Here is an 18,589-nt window from a genome sequence, read left to right on the forward strand (position 1 = left end):
CATGCAAAAACTAAGCATATATTCCATACTGGGCGCCCCTTTCTCCCGTATGCTCATCCTTCACGTGCATGCACAAGCCCCCGGACCCCAAACACTGACCCCCGCCTCAAAAACGTGCACGCCATGGTGAAAAAAAAAATTAAATAATTAAAAAATGCACGTTGCAAAAAAGTTTGGGCCCGCCTCGAAAACGTGCACGCCATGGTGAAAAAAAAATTAAATAATTAAAAAATGCACGTTGCAAAAAAGTTTGGGGGTGCAACACGAGGACTTCCCAAGAGGTCACCCATCTTAGTACTACTCTCGCCCAAGCACGTTTAACTTCGGAGTTCTGATGGGATCCGGTGCATTAGTGCTGGTATGATCGCACCCGTCAGCCCATGCAAAAACTAAGCATATATTCCATACTGGGCGCCCCTTTCTCCCGTATGCTCATCCTTCACGTGCATGCACAAGCCCCCGGACCCCAAACACTGACCCCCGCCTCGAAAACGTGCACGCCATGGTGAAAAAAAAATTAAATAATTAAAAAATGCACGTTGCAAAAAAGTTTGGGCCCGCCTCGAAAACGTGCACGCCATGGTGAAAAAAAAATTAAATAATTAAAAAATGCACGTTGCAAAAAAGTTTGGGGTGCAACACGAGGACTTCCCAAGAGGTCACCCATCTTAGTACTACTCTCGCCCAAGCACGTTTAACTTCGGAGTTCTGATGGGATCCGGTGCATTAGTGCTGGTATGATCGCACCCGTCATTCGATGCAAAAACTAAGCATATATTCCATACTGGGCGCCCCTTTCTCCCGTATGCTCATCCTTCACGTGCATGCACAAGCCCCCGGACCCCAAACACTGACCCCCGCCTCGAAAACATGCACGCCATGGTGAAAAAAAAAATTAAATAATTAAAAAATGCACGTTGCAAAAAAGTTTGGGGGTGCAACACGAGGACTTCCCAAGAGGTCAACCATCTTAGTACTACTCTCGCCCAAGCACGTTTAACTTCGGAGTTCTGATGGGATCCGGTGCATTAGTGCTGGTATGATCGCACCCGTCATCACATGCAAAAACTAAGCATATATTCCATAATGGGCGCCCCTTTCTCCCGTATGCTCATCCTTCACGTGCATGCACAAGCCCCCGGACCCCAAACACTGACCCCCGCCTCGAAAACGTGCACGCCATGGTGAAAAAAAATTAAATAATTAAAAAATGCACGTTGCAAAAAAGTTTGGGCCCGCCTCGAAAACGTGCACGCCATGGTGAAAAAAAAATTAAATAATTAAAAAATGCACGTTGCAAAAAAGTTTAGGGGTGCAACACGAGGACTTCCCAAGAGGTCACCCATCTTAGTACTACTCTCGCCCAAGCACGTTTAACTTCGGAGTTCTGATGGGATCCGGTGCATTAGTGCTAGTATGATCGCACCCGTCATCCCATGCAAAAACTAAGCATATATTCCATACTGGGCGCCCCTTTCTCCCGTATGCTCATCCTTCACGTGCATGCACAAGCCCCCGGACCCCAAACACTGACCCCCGCCTCGAAAACGTGCACGCCATGGTGAAAAAAAAATTAAATAATTAAAAAATGCACGTTGCAAAAAAGTTTGGGCCCGCCTCGAAAACGTGCACGCCATGGTGAAAAAAAAATTAAATAATTAAAAAATGCACGTTGCAAAAAAGTTTGGGGGTGCAACACGAAGACTTCCCAAGAGGTCACCCATCTTAGTACTACTCTCGCCCAAGCACGTTTAACTTCGGAGTTCTGATGGGATCCGGTGCATTAGTGCTGGTATGATCGCACCCGTCATCACATGCAAAAACTAAGCATATATTCCATACTGGGCGCCCCTTTCTCCCGTATGCTCATCCTTCACGTGCATGCACAAGCCCCCGGACCCCAAACACTGACCCCCGCCTCAAAAACGTGCACGCCATGGTGAAAAAAAAAATTAAATAATTAAAAAATGCACGTTGCAAAAAAGTTTGGGCCCGCCTCGAAAACGTGCACGCCATGGTGAAAAAAAAATTAAATAATTAAAAAATGCACGTTGCAAAAAAGTTTGGGGGTGCAACACGAGGACTTCCCAAGAGGTCACCCATCTTAGTACTACTCTCGCCCAAGCACGTTTAACTTCGGAGTTCTGATGGGATCCGGTGCATTAGTGCTGGTATGATCGCACCCGTCAGCCCATGCAAAAACTAAGCATATATTCCATACTGGGCGCCCCTTTCTCCCGTATGCTCATCCTTCACGTGCATGCACAAGCCCCCGGACCCCAAACACTGACCCCCGCCTCGAAAACGTGCACGCCATGGTGAAAAAAAAATTAAATAATTAAAAAATGCACGTTGCAAAAAAGTTTGGGCCCGCCTCGAAAACGTGCACGCCATGGTGAAAAAAAAATTAAATAATTAAAAAATGCACGTTGCAAAAAAGTTTGGGGTGCAACACGAGGACTTCCCAAGAGGTCACCCATCTTAGTACTACTCTCGCCCAAGCACGTTTAACTTCGGAGTTCTGATGGGATCCGGTGCATTAGTGCTGGTATGATCGCACCCGTCATTCGATGCAAAAACTAAGCATATATTCCATACTGGGCGCCCCTTTCTCCCGTATGCTCATCCTTCACGTGCATGCACAAGCCCCCGGACCCCAAACACTGACCCCCGCCTCGAAAACATGCACGCCATGGTGAAAAAAAAAATTAAATAATTAAAAAATGCACGTTGCAAAAAAGTTTGGGGGTGCAACACGAGGACTTCCCAAGAGGTCAACCATCTTAGTACTACTCTCGCCCAAGCACGTTTAACTTCGGAGTTCTGATGGGATCCGGTGCATTAGTGCTGGTATGATCGCACCCGTCATCACATGCAAAAACTAAGCATATATTCCATAATGGGCGCCCCTTTCTCCCGTATGCTCATCCTTCACGTGCATGCACAAGCCCCCGGACCCCAAACACTGACCCCCGCCTCGAAAACGTGCACGCCATGGTGAAAAAAAATTAAATAATTAAAAAATGCACGTTGCAAAAAAGTTTGGGCCCGCCTCGAAAACGTGCACGCCATGGTGAAAAAAAAATTAAATAATTAAAAAATGCACGTTATAAAAAAGTTTAGGGGTGCAACACGAGGACTTCCCAAGAGGTCACCCATCTTAGTACTACTCTCGCCCAAGCACGTTTAACTTCGGAGTTCTGATGGGATCCGGTGCATTAGTGCTGGTATGATCGCACCCGTCATCCCATGCAAAAACTAAGCATATATTCCATACTGGGCGCCCCTTTCTCCCGTATGCTCATCCTTCACGTGCATGCACAAGCCCCCGGACCCCAAACACTAACCCCCGCCTCGAAAACGTGCACGCCATGGTGAAAAAAAATTAAATAATTAAAAAATGCACGTTGCAAAAAAGTTTGGGCCCGCCTCGAAAACGTGCACGCCATGGTGAAAAAAAAAATTAAATAATTAAAAAATGCACGTTGCAAAAAAGTTTAGGGGTGCAACACGAGGACTTCCCAAGAGGTCACCCATCTTAGTACTACTCTCGCCCAAGCACGTTTAACTTCGGAGTTCTGATGGGATCCGGTGCATTAGTGCTGGTATGATCGCACCCGTCATCCCATGCAAAAACTAAGCATATATTCCATACTGGGCGCCCCTTTCTCCCGTATGCTCATCCTTCACGTGCATGCACAAGCCCCCGGACCTCAAACACTGACCCCCGCCTCGAAAACGTGCACGCCATGGTGAAAAAAAAATTAAATAATTAAAAAATGCACGTTGCAAAAAAGTTTGGGCCCGCCTCGAAAACGTGCACGCCATGGTGAAAAAAAAATTAAATAATTAAAAAATGCACGTTGCAAAAAAGTTTGGGGGTGCAACACGAGGACTTCCCAAGAGGTCACCCATCTTAGTACTACTCTCGCCCAAGCACGTTTAACTTCGGAGTTCTGATGGGATCCGGTGCATTAGTGCTGGTATGATCGCACCCGTCATCCCATGCAAAAACTAAGCATATATTCCATACTGGGCGCCCCTTTCTCCCGTATGCTCATCCTTCACGTGCATGCACAAGCCCCCAGACCCCAAACACTGACCCCCGCCTCGAAAACATGCACGCCATGGTGAAAAAAAAAATTAAATAATTAAAAAATGCACGTTGCAAAAAAGTTTGGGGGTGCAACACGAGGACTTCCCAAGAGGTCAACCATCTTAGTACTACTCTCGCCCAAGCACGTTTAACTTCGGAGTTCTGATGGGATCCGGTGCATTAGTGCTGGTATGATCGCACCCGTCATCACATGCAAAAACTAAGCATATATTCCATACTGGGCGCCCCTTTCTCCCGTATGCTCATCCTTCACGTGCATGCACAAGCCCCCGGACCCCAAACACTGACCCCCGCCTCGAAAACGTGCACGCCATGGTGAAAAAAAATTAAATAATTAAAAAATGCACGTTGCAAAAAAGTTTGGGCCCGCCTCGAAAACGTGCACGCCATGGTGAAAAAAAAATTAAATAATTAAAAAATGCACGTTATAAAAAAGTTTAGGGGTGCAACACGAGGACTTCCCAAGAGGTCACCCATCTTAGTACTACTCTCGCCCAAGCACGTTTAACTTCGGAGTTCTGATGGGATCCGGTGCATTAGTGCTGGTATGATCGCACCCGTCATCCCATGCAAAAACTAAGCATATATTCCATACTGGGCGCCCCTTTCTCCCGTATGCTCATCCTTCACGTGCATGCACAAGCCCCCGGACCCCAAACACTGACCCCCGCCTCGAAAACATGCACGCCATGGTGAAAAAAAAAATTAAATAATTAAAAAATGCACGTTGCAAAAAAGTTTGGGGGTGCAACACGAGGACTTCCCAAGAGGTCAACCATCTTAGTACTACTCTCGCCCAAGCACGTTTAACTTCGGAGTTCTGATGGGATCCGGTGCATTAGTGCTGGTATGATCGCACCCGTCATCACATGCAAAAACTAAGCATATATTCCATAATGGGCGCCCCTTTCTCCCGTATGCTCATCCTTCACGTGCATGCACAAGCCCCCGGACCCCAAACACTGACCCCCGCCTCGAAAACGTGCACGCCATGGTGAAAAAAAATTAAATAATTAAAAAATGCACGTTGCAAAAAAGTTTGGGCCCGCCTCGAAAACGTGCACGCCATGGTGAAAAAAAAATTAAATAATTAAAAAATGCACGTTATAAAAAAGTTTAGGGGTGCAACACGAGGACTTCCCAAGAGGTCACCCATCTTAGTACTACTCTCGCCCAAGCACGTTTAACTTCGGAGTTCTGATGGGATCCGGTGCATTAGTGCTGGTATGATCGCACCCGTCATCCCATGCAAAAACTAAGCATATATTCCATACTGGGCGCCCCTTTCTCCCGTATGCTCATCCTTCACGTGCATGCACAAGCCCCCGGACCCCAAACACTAACCCCCGCCTCGAAAACGTGCACGCCATGGTGAAAAAAAATTAAATAATTAAAAAATGCACGTTGCAAAAAAGTTTGGGCCCGCCTCGAAAACGTGCACGCCATGGTGAAAAAAAAAATTAAATAATTAAAAAATGCACGTTGCAAAAAAGTTTAGGGGTGCAACACGAGGACTTCCCAAGAGGTCACCCATCTTAGTACTACTCTCGCCCAAGCACGTTTAACTTCGGAGTTCTGATGGGATCCGGTGCATTAGTGCTGGTATGATCGCACCCGTCATCCCATGCAAAAACTAAGCATATATTCCATACTGGGCGCCCCTTTCTCCCGTATGCTCATCCTTCACGTGCATGCACAAGCCCCCGGACCTCAAACACTGACCCCCGCCTCGAAAACGTGCACGCCATGGTGAAAAAAAAATTAAATAATTAAAAAATGCACGTTGCAAAAAAGTTTGGGCCCGCCTCGAAAACGTGCACGCCATGGTGAAAAAAAAATTAAATAATTAAAAAATGCACGTTGCAAAAAAGTTTGGGGGTGCAACACGAGGACTTCCCAAGAGGTCACCCATCTTAGTACTACTCTCGCCCAAGCACGTTTAACTTCGGAGTTCTGATGGGATCCGGTGCATTAGTGCTGGTATGATCGCACCCGTCATCCCATGCAAAAACTAAGCATATATTCCATACTGGGCGCCCCTTTCTCCCGTATGCTCATCCTTCACGTGCATGCACAAGCCCCCAGACCCCAAACACTGACCCCCGCCTCGAAAACATGCACGCCATGGTGAAAAAAAAAATTAAATAATTAAAAAATGCACGTTGCAAAAAAGTTTGGGGGTGCAACACGAGGACTTCCCAAGAGGTCAACCATCTTAGTACTACTCTCGCCCAAGCACGTTTAACTTCGGAGTTCTGATGGGATCCGGTGCATTAGTGCTGGTATGATCGCACCCGTCATCACATGCAAAAACTAAGCATATATTCCATACTGGGCGCCCCTTTCTCCCGTATGCTCATCCTTCACGTGCATGCACAAGCCCCCGGACCCCAAACACTGACCCCCGCCTCGAAAACGTGCACGCCATGGTGAAAAAAAATTAAATAATTAAAAAATGCACGTTGCAAAAAAGTTTGGGCCCGCCTCGAAAACGTGCACGCCATGGTGAAAAAAAAATTAAATAATTAAAAAATGCACGTTATAAAAAAGTTTAGGGGTGCAACACGAGGACTTCCCAAGAGGTCACCCATCTTAGTACTACTCTCGCCCAAGCACGTTTAACTTCGGAGTTCTGATGGGATCCGGTGCATTAGTGCTGGTATGATCGCACCCGTCATCCCATGCAAAAACTAAGCATATATTCCATACTGGGCGCCCCTTTCTCCCGTATGCTCATCCTTCACGTGCATGCACAAGCCCCCGGACCCCAAACACTGACCCCCGCCTCGAAAACGTGCACGCCATGGTGAAAAAAAATTAAATAATTAAAAAATGCACGTTGCAAAAAAGTTTGGGCCCGCCTCGAAAACGTGCACGCCATGGTGAAAAAAAAATTAAATAATTAAAAAATGCACGTTGCAAAAAAGTTTGGGGGTGCAACACGAGGACTTCCCAAGAGGTCACCCATCTTAGTACTACTCTCGCCCAAGCACGTTTAACTTCGGAGTTCTGATGGGATCCGGTGCATTAGTGCTGGTATGATCGCACCCGTCATCCCATGCAAAAACTAAGCATATATTCCATACTGGGCGCCCCTTTCTCCCGTATGCTCATCCTTCACGTGCATGCACAAGCCCCCGGACCCCAAACACTGACCCCCGCCTCGAAAACATGCACGCCATGGTGAAAAAAAAAATTAAATAATTAAAAAATGCACGTTGCAAAAAAGTTTGGGGGTGCAACACGAGGACTTCCCAAGAGGTCACCCATCTTAGTACTACTCTCGCCCAAGCACGTTTAACTTCGGAGTTCTGATGGGATCCGGTGCATTAGTGCTGGTATGATCGCACCCGTCATCACATGCAAAAACTAAGCATATATTCCATACTGGGCGCCCCTTTCTCCCGTATGCTCATCCTTCACGTGCATGCACAAGCCCCCGGACCCCAAACACTGACCCCCGCCTCGAAAACATGCACGCCATGGTGAAAAAAAAAATTAAATAATTAAAAAATGCACGTTGCAAAAAAGTTTGGGGGTGCAACACGAGGACTTCCCAAGAGGTCAACCATCTTAGTACTACTCTCGCCCAAGCACGTTTAACTTCGGAGTTCTGATGGGATCCGGTGCATTAGTGCTGGTATGATCGCACCCGTCATCACATGCAAAAACTAAGCATATATTCCATACTGGGCGCCCCTTTCTCCCGTATGCTCATCCTTCACGTGCATGCACAAGCCCCCGGACCCCAAACACTGACCCCCGCCTCGAAAACGTGCACGCCATGGTGAAAAAAAATTAAATAATTAAAAAATGCACGTTGCAAAAAAGTTTGGGCCCGCCTCGAAAACGTGCACGCCATGGTGAAAAAAAAATTAAATAATTAAAAAATGCACGTTATAAAAAAGTTTAGGGGTGCAACACGAGGACTTCCCAAGAGGTCACCCATCTTAGTACTACTCTCGCCCAAGCACGTTTAACTTCGGAGTTCTGATGGGATCCGGTGCATTAGTGCTGGTACGATCGCACCCGTCATCCCATGCAAAAACTAAGCATATATTCCATACTGGGCGCCCCTTTCTCCCGTATGCTCATCCTTCACGTGCATGCACAAGCCCCCGGACCCCAAACACTGACCCCCGCCTCGAAAACGTGCACGCCATGGTGAAAAAAAATTAAATAATTAAAAAATGCACGTTGCAAAAAAGTTTGGGCCCGCCTCGAAAACGTGCACGCCATGGTGAAAAAAAAATTAAATAATTAAAAAATGCACGTTGCAAAAAAGTTTAGGGGTGCAACACGAGGACTTCCCAAGAGGTCACCCATCTTAGTACTACTCTCGCCCAAGCACGTTTAACTTCGGAGTTCTGATGGGATCCGGTGCATTAGTGCTGGTATGATCGCACCCGTCATCCCATGCAAAAACTAAGCATATATTCCATACTGGGCGCCCCTTTCTCCCGTATGCTCATCCTTCACGTGCATGCACAAGCCCCCGGACCCCAAACACTGACCCCCGCCTCGAAAACGTGCACGCCATGGTGAAAAAAAATTAAATAATTAAAAAATGCACGTTGCAAAAAAGTTTGGGCCCGCCTCGAAAACGTGCACGCCATGGTGAAAAAAAAATTAAATAATTAAAAAATGCACGTTATAAAAAAGTTTAGGGGTGCAACACGAGGACTTCCCAAGAGGTCACCCATCTTAGTACTACTCTCGCCCAAGCACGTTTAACTTCGGAGTTCTGATGGGATCCGGTGCATTAGTGCTGGTACGATCGCACCCGTCATCCCATGCAAAAACTAAGCATATATTCCATACTGGGCGCCCCTTTCTCCCGTATGCTCATCCTTCACGTGCATGCACAAGCCCCCGGACCCCAAACACTGACCCCCGCCTCGAAAACGTGCACGCCATGGTGAAAAAAAATTAAATAATTAAAAAATGCACGTTGCAAAAAAGTTTGGGCCCGCCTCGAAAACGTGCACGCCATGGTGAAAAAAAAATTAAATAATTAAAAAATGCACGTTGCAAAAAAGTTTAGGGGTGCAACACGAGGACTTCCCAAGAGGTCACCCATCTTAGTACTACTCTCGCCCAAGCACGTTTAACTTCGGAGTTCTGATGGGATCCGGTGCATTAGTGCTGGTATGATCGCACCCGTCATCCCATGCAAAAACTAAGCATATATTCCATACTGGGCGCCCCTTTCTCCCGTATGCTCATCCTTCACGTGCATGCACAAGCCCCCGGACCCCAAACACTGACCCCCGCCTCGAAAACGTGCACGCCATGGTGAAAAAAAAATTAAATAATTAAAAAATGCACGTTGCAAAAAAGTTTGGACCCGCCTCGAAAACGTGCACGCCATGGTGAAAAAAAAATTAAATAATTAAAAAATGCACGTTGCAAAAAAGTTTGGGGGTGCAACACGAGGACTTCCCAAGAGGTCACCCATCTTAGTACTACTCTCGCCCAAGCACGTTTAACTTCGGAGTTCTGATGGGATCCGGTGCATTAGTGCTGGTATGATCGCACCCGTCATCCCATGCAAAAACTAAGCATATATTCCATACTGGGCGCCCCTTTCTCCCGTATGCTCATCCTTCACGTGCATGCACAAGCCCCCGGACCCCAAACACTGACCCCCGCCTCGAAAACATGCACGCCATGGTGAAAAAAAAAATTAAATAATTAAAAAATGCACGTTGCAAAAAAGTTTGGGGGTGCAACACGAGGACTTCCCAAGAGGTCAACCATCTTAGTACTACTCTCGCCCAAGCACGTTTAACTTCGGAGTTCTGATGGGATCCGGTGCATTAGTGCTGGTATGATCGCACCCGTCATCCCATGCAAAAACTAAGCATATATTCCATACTGGGCGCCCCTTTCTCCCGTATGCTCATCCTTCACGTGCATGCACAAGCCCCCGGACCCCAAACACTGACCCCCGCCTCGAAAACATGCACGCCATGGTGAAAAAAAAAATTAAATAATTAAAAAATGCACGTTGCAAAAAAGTTTGGGGGTGCAACACGAGGACTTCCCAAGAGGTCACCCATCTTAGTACTACTCTCGCCCAAGCACGTTTAACTTCGGAGTTCTGATGGGATCCGGTGCATTAGTGCTGGTATGATCGCACCCGTCATCACATGCAAAAACTAAGCATATATTCCATACTGGGCGCCCCTTTCTCCCGTATGCTCATCCTTCACGTGCATGCACAAGCCCCCGGACCCCAAACACTGACCCCCGCCTCGAAAACGTGCACGCCATGGTGAAAAAAAATTAAATAATTAAAAAATGCACGTTGCAAAAAAGTTTGGGCCCGCCTCGAAAACGTGCACGCCATGGTGAAAAAAAATTAAATAATTAAAAAATGCACGTTATAAAAAAGTTTAGGGGTGCAACACGAGGACTTCCCAAGAGGTCACCCATCTTAGTACTACTCTCGCCCAAGCAAGTTTCACTTCGGAGTTCTGATGGGATCCGGTGCATTAGTGCTGGTATGATCGCACCCGTCATCCCATGCAAAAACTAAGCATATATTCCATACTGGGCGTCCCTTTCTCCCGTATGCTCATCCTTCACGTGCATGCACAAGCCCCCGGACCCCAAACACTGACCCCTGCCTCGAAAACGTGCACGCCATGGTGAAAAAAAAATTAAATAATTAAAAAATGCACATTGCAAAAAAGTTTGGGCCCGCCTCGAAAACGTGCACGCCATGGTGAAAAAAAAATTAAATAATTAAAAAATGCACGTTGCAAAAAAGTTTGGGGGTGCAACACGAGGACTTCCGAAGAGGTCACCCATCTTAGTACTACTCTCGCCCAAGCACGTTTAACTTCGGAGTTCTGATGGGATCCGGTGCATTAGTGCTGGTATGATCGCACCCGTCATCCCATGCAAAAACTAAGCATATATTCCATACTGGGCGCCCCTTTCTCCCGTATGCTCATCCTTCACGTGCATGCACAAGCCCCCGGACCCCAAACACTGACCCCCGCCTCGAAAACATGCACGCCATGGTGAAAAAAAAAATTAAATAATTAAAAAATGCACGTTGCAAAAAAGTTTGGGGGTGCAACACGAGGACTTCCGAAGAGGTCACCCATCTTAGTACTACTCTCGCCCAAGCACGTTTAACTTCGGAGTTCTGATGGGATCCGGTGCATTAGTGCTGGTATGATCGCACCCGTCATCCCATGCAAAAACTAAGCATATATTCCATACTGGGCGCCCCTTTCTCCCGTATGCTCATCCTTCACGTGCATGCACAAGCCCCCGGACCCCAAACACTGACCCCCGCCTCGAAAACATGAACTCCATGGTGAAAAAAAAAATTAAATAATTAAAAAATGCACGTTGCAAAAAAGTTTGGGGGTGCAACACGAGGACTTCCCAAGAGGTCAACCATCTTAGTACTACTCTCGCCCAAGCACGTTTAACTTCGGAGTTCTGATGGGATCCGGTGCATTAGTGCTGGTATGATCGCACCCGTCATCCCATGCAAAAACTAAGCATATATTCCATACTGGGCGCCCCTTTCTCCCGTATGCTCATCCTTCACGTGCATGCACAAGCCCCCGGACCCCAAACACTGACCCCCGCCTCGAAAACATGAACTCCATGGTGAAAAAAAAAATTAAATAATTAAAAAATGCACGTTGCAAAAAAGTTTGGGGGTGCAACACGAGGACTTCCCAAGAGGTCAACCATCTTAGTACTACTCTCGCCCAAGCACGTTTAACTTCGGAGTTCTGATGGGATCCGGTGCATTAGTGCTGGTATGATCGCACCCGTCATCACATGCAAAAACTAAGCATATATTCCATACTGGGCGCCCCTTTCTCCCGTATGCTAATTCTTCACGTGCATGCACAAGCCCCCAGACCCCAAACACTGACCCCCGCCTCGAAAACGTGCACGCCATGGTGAAAAAAAATTAAATAATTAAAAAATGCACGTTGCAAAAAAGTTTGGGCCCGCCTCGAAAACGTGCACGCCATGGTGAAAAAAAAATTAAATAATTAAAAAATGCACGTTGCAAAAAAGTTTAGGGGTGCAACACGAGGACTTCCCAAGAGGTCACCCATCTTAGTACTACTCTCGCCCAAGCACGTTTAACTTCGGAGTTCTGATGGGATCCGGTGCATTAGTGCTGGTATGATCGCACCCGTCATCACATGCAAAAACTAAGCATATATTCCATACTGGGCGCCCCTTTCTCCCGTATGCTAATTCTTCACGTGCATGCACAAGCCCCCAGACCCCAAACACTGACCCCCGCCTCGAAAACGTGCACGCCATGGTGAAAAAAAATTAAATAATTAAAAAATGCACGTTGCAAAAAAGTTTGGGCCCGCCTCGAAAACGTGCACGCCATGGTGAAAAAAAAATTAAATAATTAAAAAATGCACGTTGCAAAAAAGTTTAGGGGTGCAACACGAGGACTTCCCAAGAGGTCACCCATCTTAGTACTACTCTCGCCCAAGCACGTTTAACTTCGGAGTTCTGATGGGATCCGGTGCATTAGTGCTGGTATGATCGCACCCGTCATCCCATGCAAAAACTAAGCATATATTCCATACTGGGCGCCCCTTTCTCCCGTATGCTCATCCTTCACGTGCATGCACAAGCCCCCGGACCCCAAACACTGACCCCCGCCTCGAAAACGTGCACGCCATGGTGAAAAAAAATTAAATAATTAAAAAATGCACGTTGCAAAAAAGTTTGGGCCCGCCTCGAAAACGTGCACGCCATGGTGAAAAAAAAATTAAATAATTAAAAAATGCACGTTGCAAAAAAGTTTGGGGGTGCAACACGAGGACTTCCCTAGAGGTCACCCATCTTAGTACTACTCTCGCCCAAGCACGTTTAACTTCGGAGTTCTGATCGGATCCGGTGCATTAGTGCTGGTATGATCGCACCCGTCATCCCATGCAAAAACTAAGCATATATTCCATACTGGGCGCCCCTTTCTCCCGTATGCTCATCCTTCACGTGCATGCACAAGCCCCCGGACCCCAAACACTGACCCCCGCCTCGAAAACATGCACGCCATGGTGAAAAAAAAAATTAAATAATTAAAAAATGCACGTTGCAAAAAAGTTTGGGGGTGCAACACGAGGACTTCCCAAGAGGTCAACCATCTTAGTACTACTCTTGCCCAAGCACGTTTAACTTCGGAGTTCTGATGGGATCCGGTGCATTAGTGCTGGTATGATCGCACCCGTCATCACATGCAAAAACTAAGCATATATTCCATACTGGGCGCCCCTTTCTCCCGTATGCTCATCCTTCACGTGCATGCACAAGCCCCCGGACCCCAAACACTGACCCCCGCCTCGAAAACGTGCACGCCATGGTGAAAAAAAAAATTAAATAATTAAAAAATGCACGTTGCAAAAAAGTTTGGGCCCGCCTCGAAAACGTGCACGCCATGGTGAAAAAAAAATTAAATAATTAAAAAATGCACGTTATAAAAAAGTTTAGGGGTGCAACACGAGGACTTCCCAAGAGGTCACCCATCTTAGTACTACTCTCGCCCAAGCAAGTTTCACTTCGGAGTTCTGATGGGATCCGGTGCATTAGTGCTGGTATGATCGCACCCGTCATCCCATGCAAAAACTAAGCATATATTCCATACTGGGCGTCCCTTTCTCCCGTATGCTCATCCTTCACGTGCATGCACAAGCCCCCGGACCCCAAACACTGACCCCTGCCTCGAAAACGTGCACGCCATGGTGAAAAAAAAATTAAATAATTAAAAAATGCACATTGCAAAAAAGTTTGGGCCCGCCTCGAAAACGTGCACGCCATGGTGAAAAAAAAATTAAATAATTAAAAAATGCACGTTGCAAAAAAGTTTGGGGGTGCAACACGAGGACTTCCGAAGAGGTCACCCATCTTAGTACTACTCTCGCCCAAGCACGTTTAACTTCGGAGTTCTGATGGGATCCGGTGCATTAGTGCTGGTATGATCGCACCCGTCATCCCATGCAAAAACTAAGCATATATTCCATACTGGGCGCCCCTTTCTCCCGTATGCTCATCCTTCACGTGCATGCACAAGCCCCCGGACCCCAAACACTGACCCCCGCCTCGAAAACATGCACGCCATGGTGAAAAAAAAAATTAAATAATTAAAAAATGCACGTTGCAAAAAAGTTTGGGGGTGCAACACGAGGACTTCCGAAGAGGTCACCCATCTTAGTACTACTCTCGCCCAAGCACGTTTAACTTCGGAGTTCTGATGGGATCCGGTGCATTAGTGCTGGTATGATCGCACCCGTCATCCCATGCAAAAACTAAGCATATATTCCATACTGGGCGCCCCTTTCTCCCGTATGCTCATCCTTCACGTGCATGCACAAGCCCCCGGACCCCAAACACTGACCCCCGCCTCGAAAACATGAACTCCATGGTGAAAAAAAAAATTAAATAATTAAAAAATGCACGTTGCAAAAAAGTTTGGGGGTGCAACACGAGGACTTCCCAAGAGGTCAACCATCTTAGTACTACTCTCGCCCAAGCACGTTTAACTTCGGAGTTCTGATGGGATCCGGTGCATTAGTGCTGGTATGATCGCACCCGTCATCACATGCAAAAACTAAGCATATATTCCATACTGGGCGCCCCTTTCTCCCGTATGCTAATTCTTCACGTGCATGCACAAGCCCCCAGACCCCAAACACTGACCCCCGCCTCGAAAACGTGCACGCCATGGTGAAAAAAAATTAAATAATTAAAAAATGCACGTTGCAAAAAAGTTTGGGCCCGCCTCGAAAACGTGCACGCCATGGTGAAAAAAAAATTAAATAATTAAAAAATGCACGTTGCAAAAAAGTTTAGGGGTGCAACACGAGGACTTCCCAAGAGGTCACCCATCTTAGTACTACTCTCGCCCAAGCACGTTTAACTTCGGAGTTCTGATGGGATCCGGTGCATTAGTGCTGGTATGATCGCACCCGTCATCACATGCAAAAACTAAGCATATATTCCATACTGGGCGCCCCTTTCTCCCGTATGCTAATTCTTCACGTGCATGCACAAGCCCCCAGACCCCAAACACTGACCCCCGCCTCGAAAACGTGCACGCCATGGTGAAAAAAAATTAAATAATTAAAAAATGCACGTTGCAAAAAAGTTTGGGCCCGCCTCGAAAACGTGCACGCCATGGTGAAAAAAAAATTAAATAATTAAAAAATGCACGTTGCAAAAAAGTTTAGGGGTGCAACACGAGGACTTCCCAAGAGGTCACCCATCTTAGTACTACTCTCGCCCAAGCACGTTTAACTTCGGAGTTCTGATGGGATCCGGTGCATTAGTGCTGGTATGATCGCACCCGTCATCCCATGCAAAAACTAAGCATATATTCCATACTGGGCGCCCCTTTCTCCCGTATGCTCATCCTTCACGTGCATGCACAAGCCCCCGGACCCCAAACACTGACCCCCGCCTCGAAAACGTGCACGCCATGGTGAAAAAAAATTAAATAATTAAAAAATGCACGTTGCAAAAAAGTTTGGGCCCGCCTCGAAAACGTGCACGCCATGGTGAAAAAAAAATTAAATAATTAAAAAATGCACGTTGCAAAAAAGTTTGGGGGTGCAACACGAGGACTTCCCTAGAGGTCACCCATCTTAGTACTACTCTCGCCCAAGCACGTTTAACTTCGGAGTTCTGATCGGATCCGGTGCATTAGTGCTGGTATGATCGCACCCGTCATCCCATGCAAAAACTAAGCATATATTCCATACTGGGCGCCCCTTTCTCCCGTATGCTCATCCTTCACGTGCATGCACAAGCCCCCGGACCCCAAACACTGACCCCCGCCTCGAAAACATGCACGCCATGGTGAAAAAAAAAATTAAATAATTAAAAAATGCACGTTGCAAAAAAGTTTGGGGGTGCAACACGAGGACTTCCCAAGAGGTCAACCATCTTAGTACTACTCTTGCCCAAGCACGTTTAACTTCGGAGTTCTGATGGGATCCGGTGCATTAGTGCTGGTATGATCGCACCCGTCATCACATGCAAAAACTAAGCATATATTCCATACTGGGCGCCCCTTTCTCCCGTATGCTCATCCTTCACGTGCATGCACAAGCCCCCGGACCCCAAACACTGACCCCCGCCTCGAAAACGTGCACGCCATGGTGAAAAAAAAAATTAAATAATTAAAAAATGCACGTTGCAAAAAAGTTTGGGCCCGCCTCGAAAACGTGCACGCCATGGTGAAAAAAAAATTAAATAATTAAAAAATGCACGTTATAAAAAAGTTTAGGGGTGCAACACGAGGACTTCCCAAGAGGTCACCCATCTTAGTACTACTCTCGCCCAAGCAAGTTTCACTTCGGAGTTCTGATGGGATCCGGTGCATTAGTGCTGGTATGATCGCACCCGTCATCCCATGCAAAAACTAAGCATATATTCCATACTGGGCGCCCCTTTCTCCCGTATGCTCATCCTTCACGTGCATGCACAAGCCCCCGGACCCCAAACACTGACCCCTGCCTCGAAAACGTGCACGCCATGGTGAAAAAAAAATTAAATAATTAAAAAATGCACGTTGCAAAAAAGTTTGGGCCCGCCTCGAAAACGTGCACGCCATGGTGAAAAAAAAATTAAATAATTAAAAAATGCACGTTGCAAAAAAGTTTGGGGGTGCAACACGAGGACTTCCGAAGAGGTCACCCATCTTAGTACTACTCTCGCCCAAGCACGTTTAACTTCGGAGTTCTGATGGGATCCGATGCATTAGTGCTGGTATGATCGCACCCGTCATCCCATGCAAAAACTAAGCATATATTCCATACTGGGCGCCCCTTTCTCCCGTATGCTCATCCTTCACGTGCATGCACAAGCCCCCGGACCCCAAACACTGACCCCCGCCTCGAAAACATGCACGCCATGGTGAAAAAAAAAATTAAATAATTAAAAAATGCACGTTGCAAAAAAGTTTGGGGGTGCAACACGAGGACTTCCGAAGAGGTCACCCATCTTAGTACTACTCTCGCCCAAGCACGTTTAACTTCGGAGTTCTGATGGGATCCGGTGCATTAGTGCTGGTATGATCGCACCCGTCATCCCATGCAAAAACTAAGCATATATTCCATACTGGGCGCCCCTTTCTCCCGTATGCTCATCCTTCACGTGCATGCACAAGCCCCCGGACCCCAAACACTGACCCCCGCCTCGAAAACATGCACGCCATGGTGAAAAAAAAAATTAAATAATTAAAAAATGCACGTTGCAAAAAAGTTTGGGGGTGCAACACGAGGACTTCCCAAGAGGTCAACCATCTTAGTACTACTCTCGCCCAAGCACGTTTAACTTCGGAGTTCTGATGGGATCCGGTGCATTAGTGCTGGTATGATCGCACCCGTCATCACATGCAAAAACTAAGCATATATTCCATACTGGGCGCCCCTTTCTCCCGTATGCTCATCCTTCACGTGCATGCACAAGCCCCCAGACCCCAAACACTGACCCCCGCCTCGAAAACGTGCACGCCATGGTGAAAAAAAATTAAATAATTAAAAAATGCACGTTGCAAAAAAGTTTGGGCCCGCCTCGAAAACGTGCACGCCATGGTGAAAAAAAAATTAAATAATTAAAAAATGCACGTTGCAAAAAAGTTTAGGGGTGCAACACGAGGACTTCCCAAGAGGTCACCCATCTTAGTACTACTCTCGCCCAAGCACGTTTAACTTCGGAGTTCTGATGGGATCCGGTGCATTAGTGCTGGTATGATCGCACCCGTCATCCCATGCAAAAACTAAGCATATATTCCATACTGGGCGCCCCTTTCTCCCGTATGCTCATCCTTCACGTGCATGCACAAGCCCCCGGACCCCAAACACTGACCCCCGCCTCGAAAACGTGCACGCCATGGTGAAAAAAAAATTAAATAATTAAAAAATGCACGTTGCAAAAAAGTTTGGGCCCGCCTCGAAAACGTGCACGCCATGGTGAAAAAAAATTAAATAATTAAAAAATGCACGTTGCAAAAAAGTTTGGGGGTGCAACACGAGGACTTCCGAAGAGGTCACCCATCTTAGTACTACTCTCGCCCAAGCACGTTTAACTTCGGGGTTCTGATGGGATCCGGTGCATTAGTGCTGGTATGATCGCACCCGTCATCCCATGCAAAAACTAAGCATATATTCCATACTGGGCGCCCCTTTCTCCCGTATGCTCATCCTTCACGTGCATGCACAAGCCCCCGGACCCCAAACACTGACCCCCGCCTCGAAAACATGCACGCCATGGTGAAAAAAAAAATTAAATAATTAAAAAATGCACGTTGCAAAAAAGTTTGGGGGTGCAACACGAGGACTTCCCAAGAGGTCAACCATCTTAGTACTACTCTCGCCCAAGCACGTTTAACTTCGGAGTTCTGATGGGATCCGGTGCATTAGTGCTGGTATGATCGCACCCGTCATCACATGCAAAAACTAAGCA

The 18,589-nt window shown here is 46.8% G+C and overlaps 53 non-coding genes across 53 annotated transcripts; all 53 read right to left on the bottom strand.

Annotated features, from left to right (window-relative positions):
- Positions 1-253: 253 nt before the first annotated feature.
- Positions 254-372, bottom strand: LOC136212328 (5S ribosomal RNA). Its single transcript, XR_010679491.1, has one exon. It is a non-coding gene; the product is annotated as a 5S ribosomal RNA (ribosomal RNA).
- Positions 373-630: 258 nt separating this feature from the next.
- On the bottom strand, positions 631-749 carry LOC136212340 (5S ribosomal RNA). Its single transcript, XR_010679502.1, has one exon. It is a non-coding gene; the product is annotated as a 5S ribosomal RNA (ribosomal RNA).
- Positions 750-932: 183 nt separating this feature from the next.
- Positions 933-1,051, bottom strand: LOC136212606 (5S ribosomal RNA). Its single transcript, XR_010679754.1, has one exon. It is a non-coding gene; the product is annotated as a 5S ribosomal RNA (ribosomal RNA).
- A 258-nt stretch (positions 1,052-1,309) lies between these two features.
- Positions 1,310-1,428, bottom strand: LOC136212338 (5S ribosomal RNA). The gene has a single exon (XR_010679500.1). It is a non-coding gene; the product is annotated as a 5S ribosomal RNA (ribosomal RNA).
- A 259-nt stretch (positions 1,429-1,687) lies between these two features.
- Positions 1,688-1,806, bottom strand: LOC136212512 (5S ribosomal RNA). The gene has a single exon (XR_010679664.1). It is a non-coding gene; the product is annotated as a 5S ribosomal RNA (ribosomal RNA).
- A 260-nt stretch (positions 1,807-2,066) lies between these two features.
- LOC136212352 (5S ribosomal RNA) lies at positions 2,067-2,185 on the bottom strand. The gene has a single exon (XR_010679514.1). It is a non-coding gene; the product is annotated as a 5S ribosomal RNA (ribosomal RNA).
- Positions 2,186-2,443: 258 nt separating this feature from the next.
- LOC136212364 (5S ribosomal RNA) lies at positions 2,444-2,562 on the bottom strand. Its single transcript, XR_010679525.1, has one exon. It is a non-coding gene; the product is annotated as a 5S ribosomal RNA (ribosomal RNA).
- A 183-nt stretch (positions 2,563-2,745) lies between these two features.
- Positions 2,746-2,864, bottom strand: LOC136212607 (5S ribosomal RNA). Its single transcript, XR_010679755.1, has one exon. It is a non-coding gene; the product is annotated as a 5S ribosomal RNA (ribosomal RNA).
- Positions 2,865-3,122: 258 nt separating this feature from the next.
- On the bottom strand, positions 3,123-3,241 carry LOC136212375 (5S ribosomal RNA). The gene has a single exon (XR_010679536.1). It is a non-coding gene; the product is annotated as a 5S ribosomal RNA (ribosomal RNA).
- A 259-nt stretch (positions 3,242-3,500) lies between these two features.
- LOC136212387 (5S ribosomal RNA) lies at positions 3,501-3,619 on the bottom strand. The gene has a single exon (XR_010679548.1). It is a non-coding gene; the product is annotated as a 5S ribosomal RNA (ribosomal RNA).
- Positions 3,620-3,878: 259 nt separating this feature from the next.
- LOC136212399 (5S ribosomal RNA) lies at positions 3,879-3,997 on the bottom strand. Its single transcript, XR_010679559.1, has one exon. It is a non-coding gene; the product is annotated as a 5S ribosomal RNA (ribosomal RNA).
- Positions 3,998-4,180: 183 nt separating this feature from the next.
- LOC136212608 (5S ribosomal RNA) lies at positions 4,181-4,299 on the bottom strand. The gene has a single exon (XR_010679757.1). It is a non-coding gene; the product is annotated as a 5S ribosomal RNA (ribosomal RNA).
- Positions 4,300-4,557: 258 nt separating this feature from the next.
- On the bottom strand, positions 4,558-4,676 carry LOC136212412 (5S ribosomal RNA). Its single transcript, XR_010679571.1, has one exon. It is a non-coding gene; the product is annotated as a 5S ribosomal RNA (ribosomal RNA).
- Positions 4,677-4,859: 183 nt separating this feature from the next.
- Positions 4,860-4,978, bottom strand: LOC136212609 (5S ribosomal RNA). The gene has a single exon (XR_010679758.1). It is a non-coding gene; the product is annotated as a 5S ribosomal RNA (ribosomal RNA).
- Positions 4,979-5,236: 258 nt separating this feature from the next.
- LOC136212424 (5S ribosomal RNA) lies at positions 5,237-5,355 on the bottom strand. Its single transcript, XR_010679582.1, has one exon. It is a non-coding gene; the product is annotated as a 5S ribosomal RNA (ribosomal RNA).
- Positions 5,356-5,614: 259 nt separating this feature from the next.
- On the bottom strand, positions 5,615-5,733 carry LOC136212435 (5S ribosomal RNA). Its single transcript, XR_010679593.1, has one exon. It is a non-coding gene; the product is annotated as a 5S ribosomal RNA (ribosomal RNA).
- Positions 5,734-5,992: 259 nt separating this feature from the next.
- On the bottom strand, positions 5,993-6,111 carry LOC136212447 (5S ribosomal RNA). The gene has a single exon (XR_010679604.1). It is a non-coding gene; the product is annotated as a 5S ribosomal RNA (ribosomal RNA).
- A 183-nt stretch (positions 6,112-6,294) lies between these two features.
- Positions 6,295-6,413, bottom strand: LOC136212610 (5S ribosomal RNA). The gene has a single exon (XR_010679759.1). It is a non-coding gene; the product is annotated as a 5S ribosomal RNA (ribosomal RNA).
- Positions 6,414-6,671: 258 nt separating this feature from the next.
- Positions 6,672-6,790, bottom strand: LOC136212459 (5S ribosomal RNA). Its single transcript, XR_010679615.1, has one exon. It is a non-coding gene; the product is annotated as a 5S ribosomal RNA (ribosomal RNA).
- A 258-nt stretch (positions 6,791-7,048) lies between these two features.
- LOC136212471 (5S ribosomal RNA) lies at positions 7,049-7,167 on the bottom strand. The gene has a single exon (XR_010679626.1). It is a non-coding gene; the product is annotated as a 5S ribosomal RNA (ribosomal RNA).
- A 183-nt stretch (positions 7,168-7,350) lies between these two features.
- On the bottom strand, positions 7,351-7,469 carry LOC136212483 (5S ribosomal RNA). The gene has a single exon (XR_010679637.1). It is a non-coding gene; the product is annotated as a 5S ribosomal RNA (ribosomal RNA).
- A 183-nt stretch (positions 7,470-7,652) lies between these two features.
- Positions 7,653-7,771, bottom strand: LOC136212611 (5S ribosomal RNA). The gene has a single exon (XR_010679760.1). It is a non-coding gene; the product is annotated as a 5S ribosomal RNA (ribosomal RNA).
- Positions 7,772-8,029: 258 nt separating this feature from the next.
- Positions 8,030-8,148, bottom strand: LOC136212519 (5S ribosomal RNA). Its single transcript, XR_010679671.1, has one exon. It is a non-coding gene; the product is annotated as a 5S ribosomal RNA (ribosomal RNA).
- Positions 8,149-8,406: 258 nt separating this feature from the next.
- On the bottom strand, positions 8,407-8,525 carry LOC136212495 (5S ribosomal RNA). Its single transcript, XR_010679648.1, has one exon. It is a non-coding gene; the product is annotated as a 5S ribosomal RNA (ribosomal RNA).
- Positions 8,526-8,783: 258 nt separating this feature from the next.
- LOC136212520 (5S ribosomal RNA) lies at positions 8,784-8,902 on the bottom strand. The gene has a single exon (XR_010679672.1). It is a non-coding gene; the product is annotated as a 5S ribosomal RNA (ribosomal RNA).
- A 258-nt stretch (positions 8,903-9,160) lies between these two features.
- Positions 9,161-9,279, bottom strand: LOC136212507 (5S ribosomal RNA). The gene has a single exon (XR_010679659.1). It is a non-coding gene; the product is annotated as a 5S ribosomal RNA (ribosomal RNA).
- A 259-nt stretch (positions 9,280-9,538) lies between these two features.
- Positions 9,539-9,657, bottom strand: LOC136212518 (5S ribosomal RNA). The gene has a single exon (XR_010679670.1). It is a non-coding gene; the product is annotated as a 5S ribosomal RNA (ribosomal RNA).
- A 183-nt stretch (positions 9,658-9,840) lies between these two features.
- LOC136212612 (5S ribosomal RNA) lies at positions 9,841-9,959 on the bottom strand. Its single transcript, XR_010679761.1, has one exon. It is a non-coding gene; the product is annotated as a 5S ribosomal RNA (ribosomal RNA).
- A 183-nt stretch (positions 9,960-10,142) lies between these two features.
- On the bottom strand, positions 10,143-10,261 carry LOC136212531 (5S ribosomal RNA). The gene has a single exon (XR_010679682.1). It is a non-coding gene; the product is annotated as a 5S ribosomal RNA (ribosomal RNA).
- Positions 10,262-10,518: 257 nt separating this feature from the next.
- LOC136214611 (5S ribosomal RNA) lies at positions 10,519-10,637 on the bottom strand. Its single transcript, XR_010681692.1, has one exon. It is a non-coding gene; the product is annotated as a 5S ribosomal RNA (ribosomal RNA).
- Positions 10,638-10,896: 259 nt separating this feature from the next.
- LOC136213024 (5S ribosomal RNA) lies at positions 10,897-11,015 on the bottom strand. The gene has a single exon (XR_010680157.1). It is a non-coding gene; the product is annotated as a 5S ribosomal RNA (ribosomal RNA).
- Positions 11,016-11,198: 183 nt separating this feature from the next.
- LOC136213025 (5S ribosomal RNA) lies at positions 11,199-11,317 on the bottom strand. The gene has a single exon (XR_010680158.1). It is a non-coding gene; the product is annotated as a 5S ribosomal RNA (ribosomal RNA).
- Positions 11,318-11,500: 183 nt separating this feature from the next.
- LOC136212614 (5S ribosomal RNA) lies at positions 11,501-11,619 on the bottom strand. The gene has a single exon (XR_010679763.1). It is a non-coding gene; the product is annotated as a 5S ribosomal RNA (ribosomal RNA).
- Positions 11,620-11,802: 183 nt separating this feature from the next.
- LOC136212615 (5S ribosomal RNA) lies at positions 11,803-11,921 on the bottom strand. The gene has a single exon (XR_010679764.1). It is a non-coding gene; the product is annotated as a 5S ribosomal RNA (ribosomal RNA).
- Positions 11,922-12,179: 258 nt separating this feature from the next.
- On the bottom strand, positions 12,180-12,298 carry LOC136212542 (5S ribosomal RNA). The gene has a single exon (XR_010679693.1). It is a non-coding gene; the product is annotated as a 5S ribosomal RNA (ribosomal RNA).
- A 258-nt stretch (positions 12,299-12,556) lies between these two features.
- LOC136212554 (5S ribosomal RNA) lies at positions 12,557-12,675 on the bottom strand. The gene has a single exon (XR_010679704.1). It is a non-coding gene; the product is annotated as a 5S ribosomal RNA (ribosomal RNA).
- Positions 12,676-12,933: 258 nt separating this feature from the next.
- On the bottom strand, positions 12,934-13,052 carry LOC136214712 (5S ribosomal RNA). The gene has a single exon (XR_010681788.1). It is a non-coding gene; the product is annotated as a 5S ribosomal RNA (ribosomal RNA).
- A 183-nt stretch (positions 13,053-13,235) lies between these two features.
- LOC136214606 (5S ribosomal RNA) lies at positions 13,236-13,354 on the bottom strand. Its single transcript, XR_010681687.1, has one exon. It is a non-coding gene; the product is annotated as a 5S ribosomal RNA (ribosomal RNA).
- A 260-nt stretch (positions 13,355-13,614) lies between these two features.
- Positions 13,615-13,733, bottom strand: LOC136214613 (5S ribosomal RNA). Its single transcript, XR_010681694.1, has one exon. It is a non-coding gene; the product is annotated as a 5S ribosomal RNA (ribosomal RNA).
- A 259-nt stretch (positions 13,734-13,992) lies between these two features.
- On the bottom strand, positions 13,993-14,111 carry LOC136213027 (5S ribosomal RNA). Its single transcript, XR_010680160.1, has one exon. It is a non-coding gene; the product is annotated as a 5S ribosomal RNA (ribosomal RNA).
- A 183-nt stretch (positions 14,112-14,294) lies between these two features.
- On the bottom strand, positions 14,295-14,413 carry LOC136213028 (5S ribosomal RNA). The gene has a single exon (XR_010680161.1). It is a non-coding gene; the product is annotated as a 5S ribosomal RNA (ribosomal RNA).
- Positions 14,414-14,596: 183 nt separating this feature from the next.
- LOC136212616 (5S ribosomal RNA) lies at positions 14,597-14,715 on the bottom strand. Its single transcript, XR_010679765.1, has one exon. It is a non-coding gene; the product is annotated as a 5S ribosomal RNA (ribosomal RNA).
- A 258-nt stretch (positions 14,716-14,973) lies between these two features.
- On the bottom strand, positions 14,974-15,092 carry LOC136212566 (5S ribosomal RNA). The gene has a single exon (XR_010679715.1). It is a non-coding gene; the product is annotated as a 5S ribosomal RNA (ribosomal RNA).
- Positions 15,093-15,350: 258 nt separating this feature from the next.
- LOC136212578 (5S ribosomal RNA) lies at positions 15,351-15,469 on the bottom strand. The gene has a single exon (XR_010679726.1). It is a non-coding gene; the product is annotated as a 5S ribosomal RNA (ribosomal RNA).
- Positions 15,470-15,727: 258 nt separating this feature from the next.
- LOC136214713 (5S ribosomal RNA) lies at positions 15,728-15,846 on the bottom strand. Its single transcript, XR_010681789.1, has one exon. It is a non-coding gene; the product is annotated as a 5S ribosomal RNA (ribosomal RNA).
- Positions 15,847-16,029: 183 nt separating this feature from the next.
- Positions 16,030-16,148, bottom strand: LOC136214607 (5S ribosomal RNA). Its single transcript, XR_010681688.1, has one exon. It is a non-coding gene; the product is annotated as a 5S ribosomal RNA (ribosomal RNA).
- A 260-nt stretch (positions 16,149-16,408) lies between these two features.
- Positions 16,409-16,527, bottom strand: LOC136214614 (5S ribosomal RNA). The gene has a single exon (XR_010681695.1). It is a non-coding gene; the product is annotated as a 5S ribosomal RNA (ribosomal RNA).
- A 259-nt stretch (positions 16,528-16,786) lies between these two features.
- On the bottom strand, positions 16,787-16,905 carry LOC136214593 (5S ribosomal RNA). The gene has a single exon (XR_010681673.1). It is a non-coding gene; the product is annotated as a 5S ribosomal RNA (ribosomal RNA).
- Positions 16,906-17,088: 183 nt separating this feature from the next.
- LOC136213029 (5S ribosomal RNA) lies at positions 17,089-17,207 on the bottom strand. Its single transcript, XR_010680162.1, has one exon. It is a non-coding gene; the product is annotated as a 5S ribosomal RNA (ribosomal RNA).
- Positions 17,208-17,390: 183 nt separating this feature from the next.
- LOC136212617 (5S ribosomal RNA) lies at positions 17,391-17,509 on the bottom strand. Its single transcript, XR_010679766.1, has one exon. It is a non-coding gene; the product is annotated as a 5S ribosomal RNA (ribosomal RNA).
- Positions 17,510-17,767: 258 nt separating this feature from the next.
- On the bottom strand, positions 17,768-17,886 carry LOC136212589 (5S ribosomal RNA). The gene has a single exon (XR_010679738.1). It is a non-coding gene; the product is annotated as a 5S ribosomal RNA (ribosomal RNA).
- A 258-nt stretch (positions 17,887-18,144) lies between these two features.
- Positions 18,145-18,263, bottom strand: LOC136214972 (5S ribosomal RNA). Its single transcript, XR_010682032.1, has one exon. It is a non-coding gene; the product is annotated as a 5S ribosomal RNA (ribosomal RNA).
- A 183-nt stretch (positions 18,264-18,446) lies between these two features.
- On the bottom strand, positions 18,447-18,565 carry LOC136212618 (5S ribosomal RNA). The gene has a single exon (XR_010679767.1). It is a non-coding gene; the product is annotated as a 5S ribosomal RNA (ribosomal RNA).
- Positions 18,566-18,589: the final 24 nt, after the last annotated feature.

The sequence above is a fragment of the Euphorbia lathyris genome, chromosome 1 (genome assembly GCF_963576675.1).
Source record: "Euphorbia lathyris chromosome 1, ddEupLath1.1, whole genome shotgun sequence".
Classification (NCBI taxonomy): domain Eukaryota; kingdom Viridiplantae; phylum Streptophyta; class Magnoliopsida; order Malpighiales; family Euphorbiaceae; genus Euphorbia; species Euphorbia lathyris.